This window comes from Miscanthus floridulus, chromosome 16 (assembly GCF_019320115.1).
Source record: "Miscanthus floridulus cultivar M001 chromosome 16, ASM1932011v1, whole genome shotgun sequence".
Lineage (NCBI taxonomy): Eukaryota > Viridiplantae > Streptophyta > Magnoliopsida > Poales > Poaceae > Miscanthus > Miscanthus floridulus.
Window position 1 is genome coordinate 53,695,308 of NC_089595.1, and position 10,694 is coordinate 53,706,001.

General features: G+C 40.6%; 1 non-coding gene across 1 annotated transcript; it reads right to left on the reverse strand.

Annotated features, from left to right (window-relative positions):
* Positions 1-8,867: 8,867 nt before the first annotated feature.
* On the reverse strand, positions 8,868-8,974 carry LOC136514568 (small nucleolar RNA R71). Its single transcript, XR_010773723.1, has one exon. It is a non-coding gene; the product is annotated as a small nucleolar RNA R71 (small nucleolar RNA).
* Positions 8,975-10,694: the final 1,720 nt, after the last annotated feature.

A 10,694-nucleotide genomic window follows, 5' to 3' on the forward strand; every position in this document is an offset into this window, starting at 1 on the left:
GATGACCTCAGAGGCAGTTCCAAGATCAGATTTGCTGTTGCACATGCTGGTGTGGTTGACGTAGAATCAATGTACACTGGATCGATGATCTCTCTATCTCTGTCAGCATTGATGACCTAGGAGATCGATCCGACCATAAAGATCTGGTCGGACTTTATGAAGGATGAAGAGCCTACAAAAGTACCATCTTGTTCGTCATAGAAACAGCATGCACACCCCTACCTCGCGCACCAACTATCGACAAAAGATGCTCGACAGTCCACCAAGGGGTATCCCACAATGGTAGATTTGTCATAGAGGTGCATGTAATCAAGAACAAGAAGGCAATAGAGACACAAGAGTTAGACAGGTTTGGGCCGTTAGCACGATGTAATACCCTACTCCTATAGTCTATTGGTTTGTATTGGTGATTGTATGATATTGCGTGTGTTTTGAGGGTCCCTGCCTACCTTATATAGTCTGGGGGACAGGGTTACAAGTCGGTTAGATCTAAGAGATGACAGGTAAGTAATAACATATTACATGAATCATGGGATCGAACGTATCCTAATAGATCTTATAGTATCTTCAGGATATCTTCCCGGTGTCTTGAGGGCGCGCCGAGCAGTGTCGTGCTCCGCAAGGCTTCATCTTGTGGGCTAGACCACCCCTGGAGGCGCAACCCATGTAGTCTATCATGGGTATCTAGGGTCATACCCCCCATAGAAACCCTAATTTCTAGTCTAAACTTGACTTATGGCAGCATGCTCTGAAGGGGGGCAGGGGCAAGTTATATAGGCTGGTGCGTCCAATGTGAGCCCTTGGATCAAACCGACTTGAATAAATGACATAGATGCAATCCTTAAGGTGGTGGAGGACCGACATAGCAACAAGACTAATAGGTGGGACCCTTAGGGGCTAGGTGGCCTCTAGGTGGGGCCAGACGGCCCCACCTATCACCCTCTCATCCTCTGCTTTGGTGACATGGCTTCTGGAGTCCTCTAGAACCTTGTGATGTTGGTTTCGTCGTGGATAAGCATGATTTAATTTGATGTTTTGATCCCCCTTGATGGTTTTCTAAAATAACCTTGCTAAAAACATAGATTTACCAAAACTCATAGAAATTGTTAGTTTAAACCGCTAAGTCTATGTTGGTGATCATTTTCATGCATTATTTCAAGTTATATTGAAGTTTATAATGTATGATAATTACCATCAACATTCGTCAATAGCCTAGAGATTTGTGAGAAGTCCTTAATAAATCATCTGTAAAAACCTGCATGTCCTAAAAAGCTACATATTCCTTTTATGTTCACAGGGGGTGGTAGCTGTTCTATAACTTCAATTTTTGCTTTGTCAACTTCAATCCCCCTCTTAGACACTAAGTGTCTAAGAACAATGCCCTCTCAAATCATAAAATGATATTTTCCCAATTAAACACTAAATCTTTTTTCCTAGCATCATTGTAAGACTTTGTCTAAATTTTCTAGACAATGATCAAAAGTTTTTCCATAGACTGAAAAATCATCCATGAAAACCTCCATAATTTCTTCTATCATGTCTGAGAAAATTGACATCATGCACCTTTGAAAAGAGGAGGGTGCATTACATAGCCCAAAAGACATTCATCTATATGCATATGTTCCATATGGGCATGTAAAAGTAGTCTTGCTTTGATCATGGGGGTGGATAGGAATTTGATGATACCCCGATTACCCATCGAGAAAACAAAATAAGGAGTGCTTCACCAACCGCTCTAACATTTCATCAACAAAGGGCAGTGGGAAGTGGTCTTTCTTTGTGGCCGCATTGAGTTTTTGGTAGTCTATTCACATCATCCACCCCGTGACAGTTCATTGTGGGATTAGTTCATTCTTATTGTTTTCTACGACCGTCACGCCCCCTTTCTTGGGCACCACCTAGACGGGGTTGACCCAGTCACTATGAGGTACGAGATAGATAATCTCGGCATGAAGAAATTTTAGGACTTCCTTCTTCATGACTTCTCGCATCATGTTATTGAGCTTGCATTGGGGTTCACATGATGGTGTGCTTGTAGGGTCAATAGGGATACGATGGGTACAAAGCGTCGGACTTATACCCTTAAGATCTTGGAGTAAATACCCCAAAATTGACCTATGTTTTTCTAAGATAGTGATGAGTTTGGACGTCTCCTCATCAGTAAGCTTGTCGCATATGATTACAGGAGCTTGTTTGTTGCCATTCAAGAAAGCGTAACGAAGGCTAGTGGGTAGGGGTTTAAGTTCAATGGGGGGTCATGTCGGTACTTCCTCTTGAGGAAGATCAATAGTTTCGCCTAGATCGTCCTCTTCTTCTACAAAGAGTTTGGCGTCTTTTTCTCAGGACGCCTCAGGAGATTTCAATGGTAAGACCCACATGACCTCCTTGGGCAGTTCATGGTAGGGGAGAGTGTGTGCCACCGAGTTTTTAGCTCAAGTGATAGGAATTGTAAAAATGTCTCTCCCTAGTTTTACGTCTAGTTCCCCTGTTTTAGGTGGGTTAGCAAAAAGTTTTTCTAGGGCATGCCCTATCATGATGTTGAAATCTTCTGTGTCAAAGACATGGAAATCGAGCACCATTTAGACTTTATCATGATGTATTGTTACGTTGTGTAGGAGCCCAAGTCCCATCAAATTGGTACGCGGAGCAATCCTAAGGGATATATTAGTTGGAGTGAAGGGTTCATCACCTAAAAAGTTACTTGCAAAAGATTTAGACATACGATTTGCCCCAACTATTGGATTGTAAAGCACATCTACCATGGTTCTACTGATTCTGCATTGAATGGTTGAAGAAGGGGTGTGGATCTGAATTCCTTCTTCAGAGAGTTCTGATTCTTCAACCCATTCATTGCTCATAATGGTGGTCAATTTCTTGATAGAGTTTCTCAGGAATTCCTCATCTACCAGGTCTAACGGAGTGACAGGAACTGGTGGTCTCCTTTGACATAAATAATTCAAGGTATTTCCAAAGTCTTCAAAAAGGTCATCCTCGAAAGGTGGAAGGTTTGAAGGTTGGAGACCTTCCTCCGAATCTTCTTGTTCGGGTAAGAGTTCTTGGATGGAAAGTGTAGGTTCAGCCTTGGCCGAAGAGACTTCCTCATGACTTAACATAGGCTCTACACGGAGGGGTTCTAAGGGAGGAGTGTTTTCTAGAATGTGGTCTAGGAGGGCTTCTCCTTCCTTAGGGGTTTTGTGTGTGAGTGAACCCCTAGTAGTTATGTGAAGTTGTAGGGTAGACTCCTTGCTAAGCCCTAACCAAAAATGTTGTAACAACACATGGTTGGGTATAGACAAGTCTAGGCCAGAGCGTGTTAGGATAGAAAATCTATCCTAGGCTGCTCCTATGGTTTCTTTCTCTTTTTGTTGGAAATTGAGGATCTCTTGCCGTAGGGCAACAATTCAGGATATAGGGAAGTACGCAAGACAGAACCTATTCCTTAATTCTTCCCAATCACTAGCTACCTTCCCTATGTTATGGGCGTACCATTGTTTTGCCCACGCATCAAGTGAGAAGGAAAACAACTTCCACCAAACTATGTCTTGTGACATGCCTAAAATGGTTAGGCAACCACAAAGCTGCTTAAACTCCCATAGGCAATGGTAGGGGTTTTTGTAATCAAAACCCGAGAAGGTTTGTTCCCAAACCATGGCTATAAAGCCAGGGCAGAGTTTATAGCTAGAAGTTGTGATTGGCTTTGAGGATTGCGGTGGCTCTAAGAACTCGCCCTTGGGAGCAGAAAGTTGGTGAATTGTTTTTGTGCTCCATTGGAAAAGAATAAAAAGAAAGGTAAAATAAAAGATACATAGGTGACAAGGTTCAAAGACTAAAACGACAACCGTTCCCTGGCAACGGCGCTAGAAATGCTTGTTGGTGTGTCTTAGCGTAAGCAGAGGAATCCACAGGCGCATGGATACACCGTTGTTGCACTTCACCCAGAGATATTCAGGGTATCATATTTTCCCAAAGGAACAGATGTGCGAGTCTATTAGCTAGTTCACCTAAAGAAAATAAGAGAAAGGTAGCTTGGGTAGTGAGGTTTTTCTAAGGATAGATATCCTAAACGAAGATAACTGACACTATAGACTTGTTTTGGGCACCGGATCACATCTGGTCTGCCAGGTGAGGCTGGCCTGTAGCCTACATCAAACCCGGACATGGGGGAATACAAGGGATGGACATGGCTATCACCACCTACCGCCTACCCCTCAACCATGGGGAACAAGGTAAACAAAGATAGCTTCTAGCCTAGACACCACGTCTACGCTATCGACTATTACTCTAGCGTGCATTTATGGGTTATCCATCTCTATGAGGGGCCTTCTGCTAGAGTACCCACCATAAGGAAGGACAATGAACTCACAAGTTTATAATGAACAAAGGTAGCTTTCTTAGTATATCAATGCCAAAGTTAAACACGAACTTCTTACTTCAAGTAGTAAGTTGCTCGTAGAGGTACAAGTGGAGGAGTACCTAGCTCCGACACGCATTCGCTAAGTGTAGCGAGTACACTAAGGGAGGTTGTCGATAGCCCTGGCACTTCTCCAACTCTTTTCTCACTCACTCCACCCTTATTCTAGCTAAGCTAAGCAAAAATAATACTCTCCCTCTCTTCCTTGCTCTCTTTATTGTCTTGTAGAGGGGAGCCCTACCCCTCTATTTATACAGGGAGGATGGCGGTGCTTCAAGATATTCTTGGCACGAAATAGGAGCTTGACCACCTTAGCATGGTGGCATGCCACCGCTAGAGCAAGGAGAGGCAGGGAGGCACCCGGAGGGGGTCGCCCACCCCCTAGGGTTGGCCGCCCCTTGACCACTGCTTCTGGCCACCGCCTTCATGTGGCAGGCTTTGGGCTGGACCTAGATCGCTTCCCGGTGGTGCTTTGCTCTGTTTGAGTTGAGGTTATTGGCGCCTTTGTCATTCCTTTGCATAATTCAGCGTTGGAAAGCGCCTTTCAGTGAATTTCTCTGTGCATTTTATGTTTTTGACCTGCAAAACATGCTTGTACCAAAACTTGTGGAAAGTGTGAGTAAAAACCCCAAATTCTAAGTTTTGGTGTCTTACATTTACTTTTTTTGTTTAAATGTTGGCAGTAGGATTACCAGTTAAGCATCGCCAACAACAGACACCCTGCTAAAAGTCTGCCAATTCAAATATATTTCTAAACCTCAGGAATGACTAATCTCCGAATGGCTGACCGCTATCCCTTTATCTTAATCCGGTCCATGAGTTTTGGTGTTCTTGTGAACATTTTGCAGGATGATACATATGATCAAGAGCAAGTTCACCCGGTTGACTTCATATCGCTCCACCCATGGACAAGAATGACATCAGCTGGCAAAACTACTCTGAGAAGGATCACTCCAATTCAACGTTCGACCACAACAAACATCCAGCTTGGGGGAGGAGCATTCCTCGTGTATCTAGCTAAGTATTACTTTTCCTTTTGCTTTACTACTTTTAAGTTTTCTATATACTAGTTAAAAAAAGATGCATAACTAAAAGCAAATTAAAAAATTATTTTTGTGTTAGATATATATTTTATTAATGTGTGATCCTAAAAGAAAAATGAAAACAAATAAAAAGTATGTGTGTCTAGCTTTATGTTTTTAAGAGCTAAATAAAAAGGACTTTGAAGATGATCTCTTCAAATGGAAATGATGAATAGTTGCTCTGTTGCAATTCTTTTCAACTACCTAGTTTTCAGCCTTGAAGTCTCCTGAGTTTTGGATAAGACTGCTTTGATATAGGAATTTACCCTAAACTTCAAGCTCATGGGTAGTATATGCTTGATCTAAGTCTAGGTAATTAACGGATATGATATGAGAAGATCTGAGCTGCTATTTATCTTATTTCAAGTGATACTAAAGTTCTGGATATTTATCTTTTGAAAAACATAAAAATGTTACATGATGAGCTCCTATATGATAGCTTAAATTCCTACCAGAGCCGCATATGATATTTAGACTAGGAAAACTTCCACTCTTATATGCTGCTTCTTTTGCATTGAGTTTAGTCAAGTTTTGGTGACCCTTACAAGATGTTTGTCATGCTGTTAAAATCAAGATCACATACACACCACCCACATATGCACTACTCCTATACTAGGGGGAGGTGGAAAAACATTCTTTCCATCTAGATCCACCCAAAAATGTTTTACTGCTACACTGGTAGAGAACACCAAAAAAATATTTGATAGGATATCCCCCAAATAAATGCTCCAAGTTCTTGTTGCTATCTCTCAAAAATTTTGTTGGAGAAAAGAGGCAAGTGTCCAAGATTTTAAAACAATGGGTACTCAGATGCCCGCCTAAAAAAGGGAGAAAAGAAAAAGAAGAGAGGAATAAGATAGCCCATGTTTTCTTGCAAAAGTATTTCCCAGTTTCAAAAGAGGGTATGTTTCAAGGAGCAAAGTAGAATTAGGTTAGCCACCATATATATCCACCACTTACATCCATACACATGCACATCTTGATTTGATTGTATGACCCAACTCTCTTTGGATCTAAGGTTTGACTTTACGATATATGTAGTGCAAGTATGCACTTTCATGCTATTTCCACTCCTATGAGCTCCACATGAGCCTTAGTTGTAGGAAGAGAAAGGCATAACATCTCTATTGCCTTGGTGAGGATCCACAAATACCACATATATTGAGAGACTTGAGAGAGTCATACAAAGGAAACTCTGAGTTTTATTTTGAAAACAAATAAAAACTCCAGAATAATAGTTAAGCAAAGATCTTGAGACAGTGCTTCACTTGATTGTTCTGTCTTCCAATTGCTCAAGACCCAAGTGAAGTCTAAGAAGCTCCATGGTTGAAGGTAATATGGGTAAGTTGGAAAGTCTGAATAGTTTATTCTAATCTAGAGGAGAATTCTTGTTTGAATGCATGTGTACTTTTAAGGAGTTGCATCGATGTTCTCAAAAAATCTTTAAACTCCTAATCCATTGCTGGGTTTAGCATTGCTCAGGGACGAGAAAAGATTAAGCTTCGGGGAGTTTGTTGATGGTAGTTAACAAACAATATAAACCATCAATGTAACAAGCATAAGGGCATGAATATAATCACCAACAAAGGTTTAAGGGTTTAAACTAACAAATTCCATGAGTTTTGGTAAATTTGTATTTTTATAGGGTTTATCTAGAAAACCATCAAGGTGGACCTAGATGTCAGACTTAATCAAGATTATACATGGGATAAACTACTCTAGAAGGTTCTAGAGGACACAACACCAAAGCTGAGGGCAAGAGGCCGCCAGGTGGGGCCGGCTGGTCACACCCTCAGACCGGCTGGTCGCACCCCTCTCTTTTTGTATCTCTCAATACTTTTATATGTTTGCTACAATTGTTATGACATTATTCTTAATATCATTCACGTTCCTAGTTATAATGCTCATCATCTACTTTGATTATATACTTAGTATAGTTAGATTATCATCATGTTCAAGCATAAGTTCATATAGCGCTCACTCTAAGGTACCATGGGTGAGTAGTCGACATTATGTAAGCATGGTGATTACATGTTGTTTACCTATGAATGCACCCTATATTTTAGGCCATGTGGTAGATCACGGATGTGACACTCCCGTTGAGTCCTTTGTAGTCCACTCTCCGAAAATAGGACATGTAGGATCTAGTTACGAAGGAAGACAAGCTCTGTTCTTAATCTTCCTTAGTAATATCCCTTATGTGTAGATATGAAGTTGATCTTACCCATGATTACTAAGTGTAAATGCACTAATTAACGTATGCTTTGACTTGTAATTAAGAATGGCTTAGGAATTATTCCTCTAATATTCTACTTAGCCATGCTAATGCCATAGAAAGGAGTACTCTAAGTAATTAATTATCATTTATCATTACTTATCATATACATTTATCTCTTGACTTACCCTTGTTATGAGTAGAAGTTTGGTTATGGTTTATTTCTCCATCATACATATAAGTTATCAATATATTCCAACTGTATGTCCTTCCCTATAGTATAAATATAAATAATGATACCTAGAATAATGTCGGGTGAAGTGCTACAATGGTATATTATTTGTGTGCTTGCAGATCCCGTTCCATTCATATATATATATATATATATATATATATTATTCTTTCAAGTCACAAGTAAATACCAACAAGCATTTCTAGCGTCGTTGCTAGAGATTAAATTCAAAACCTTGTTCTTAGTAGCAACGTTAAGAAATGCCAACAAGCATTTATGGCGCCATTGCTGGGGAAGGTAGCTAGGCAAGAAGGAAATATTGATAAACTTATACATATAGATGTGGTAAAACCATTTACCCTTGCTCAAGCAGGATTACCCTTATTCTATCTACTTTTATATCTTATGCAGGGTAATGTATGACCGATTTTGACCTTTCGACAAACTACATTGAAGATCCAGAAGCATTAATGAGGAGAACTATTGCCAAACTCAAGAAAATCTTAGCTTTAGAGTCAGAAGACAACAAGATAAGGCGACACTTAACACTAGAATTTGAAGCTATGGCTAACATGACTCTATGAATTCTCTGCTCTAACTACGGCCAACATCCATACTGGACCAATAGTCAATGTTGGAGACAATAGATTTGAGCTCAAACTAGCTCTCATCAACATGGTGCAAGCAGGCCAGTTTTGTGGGAAGGCACATGAAGATGCGAGTGCTCATCTCCAACACTTCCTAGAGATCTGTAGCGCTTTCACCATCAAAGGAGTTACCAGAGATGCCATACTACTTTGCCTCTTCCCATTCTCACTCTTGGGGTAGGCGAAACAATGGTTCTATGCCAACAAAGATAGAAACACTACATGGGATATCTGCTCCATTGCCTTCCTAGCCAAGTTCTTTCCCTTAGGCAAGACCAATGCCCTGCGTGGGAGAATTTCAAGTTTCCAACAACAACATGATGAATCTATCCCTAAGACATGGGATCACTTTTAAGACTACATTTCAGAATGTCCCCATCATGGGATGTAGAATTGGCTACTCATGCAGACTTTCTACCACAGGTTGACCAATAGTACCCATGAGATAATAGATGCTATTGCTAGAGGTGCATTCCTATTACTCACAATTCCAGCTGCAACAGTTCACATGGAGAAGATGGCGTCCAATCAAGGCTAGAATGAAGAACGCCTTCAGACCCATAAGAGAGGTGGAGGTATACATCAACTCAAGGACGTAGACATGTTGTTTGACAAGATGGACCCACTTATGAAGAAGCTCAAGGACCAAGCTCATGAGAAGTAAGAAGTCATGCACATTCATGATTTCCGCATGACATGTGAAGACTATGGAAACACTGGGCATTCACGAAACAATTGCCCTGAAAGTCATGAGGATGTGAACTTCATCATCAACAACAATTATCGTCCTCAATAGAATCAAGGATGAAATTAGCAACAGAGGCCGAACTACCAAGGTAACCCTTAAGGTAGTAATTTCAATAATTTCAATCAACCACCCTTGAGAGAATTAATTTCTGGCCAAGCTAAAGTTATGGAGGTTTATCTAGAAAACTAGCTTCCAATGATAAGATCTTAGAAAATATATATAATAGAATGGATAGCTTCACCTCTACCATTAAGAACCAACATAGCTTTAATAAAATGATAGAATCACAATTAGCTCAGCTAGCAGCTGTTGTTCCTTTGACCGACAAAGGTAAGATTATGGGCAACTAGAAGATCTAGAAACTACAAATCTTGTTGATATTCACAATGTAGCTTACTACTACACAGAGCCATTGATGGGAAGGTGGATAGATTATTCCTTGCCTAAGAAGAAGGGTCGTACAGGAAGACCTGTTATCCCCATCGCCATTGGACCTCATATTTTCCAAGAAGTTGTCTGTGACTTCGGAACAAGTGTCAACATCATGACTAAAGTAATATATGATAAAATTATTGGAGATACTTTGTTGTACACAAATATGCATTTGCATCTTGCACATCAATCTCTCTACTACCTCAAGGGAATTCTTCAAGACATCTGTGTATGAGTGGGACAATCATATGTTCCCATAGACTTTGTGGTTTTAGAAATAGGTGGAGATGTAAGGGCACCCATTATCCTAGGCTGACCCTTCCTAAGCAACACAAAAGCCATCATCTATAAGGATAGTGCCAAGATCTGCTTCACAGTCAAGGATAAGAAGGAGAAATTCACTTTCAAGAATAGTATCTTGCAATCTCCTAGTCATCCACAAATGGCATACCAACCCAAAGACACCACAGTGAGCAAGAAGAAGAACAACAGGAGGAGGAAAAAGAACAAGACTAGGTAGCCACAAGAAGAAGCAGTCAATACGATCAACACACTCCTCTTAGAGTATGATCACCTCCTCGCTTCACCATATCTAACCAAGAAGGACGATCTAGGTGTACCGACGATCGAGTGTACCATTGGACAAAAAATCTTCCACAAGACCTTTTGCGACATTGGGTCGGGTGTCAACATAATGTCCAAGGTAACATATGAATACTTATTTGGTGATGAACCTTTGTTCCATACATATATGCAATTACAGTTGTCGAACCAGTCAATAACTAAAGATGTCATAGTAAGAATACATGATGAATATGCCCCTGCCGACTTCATGGTTCTAGACATGGGAGAAAAAGAAGACGATACACTCATCATCCTTGGAAGGTTGTTCCTTAACACCACAAATGTGGTCATCTATCTTAGATC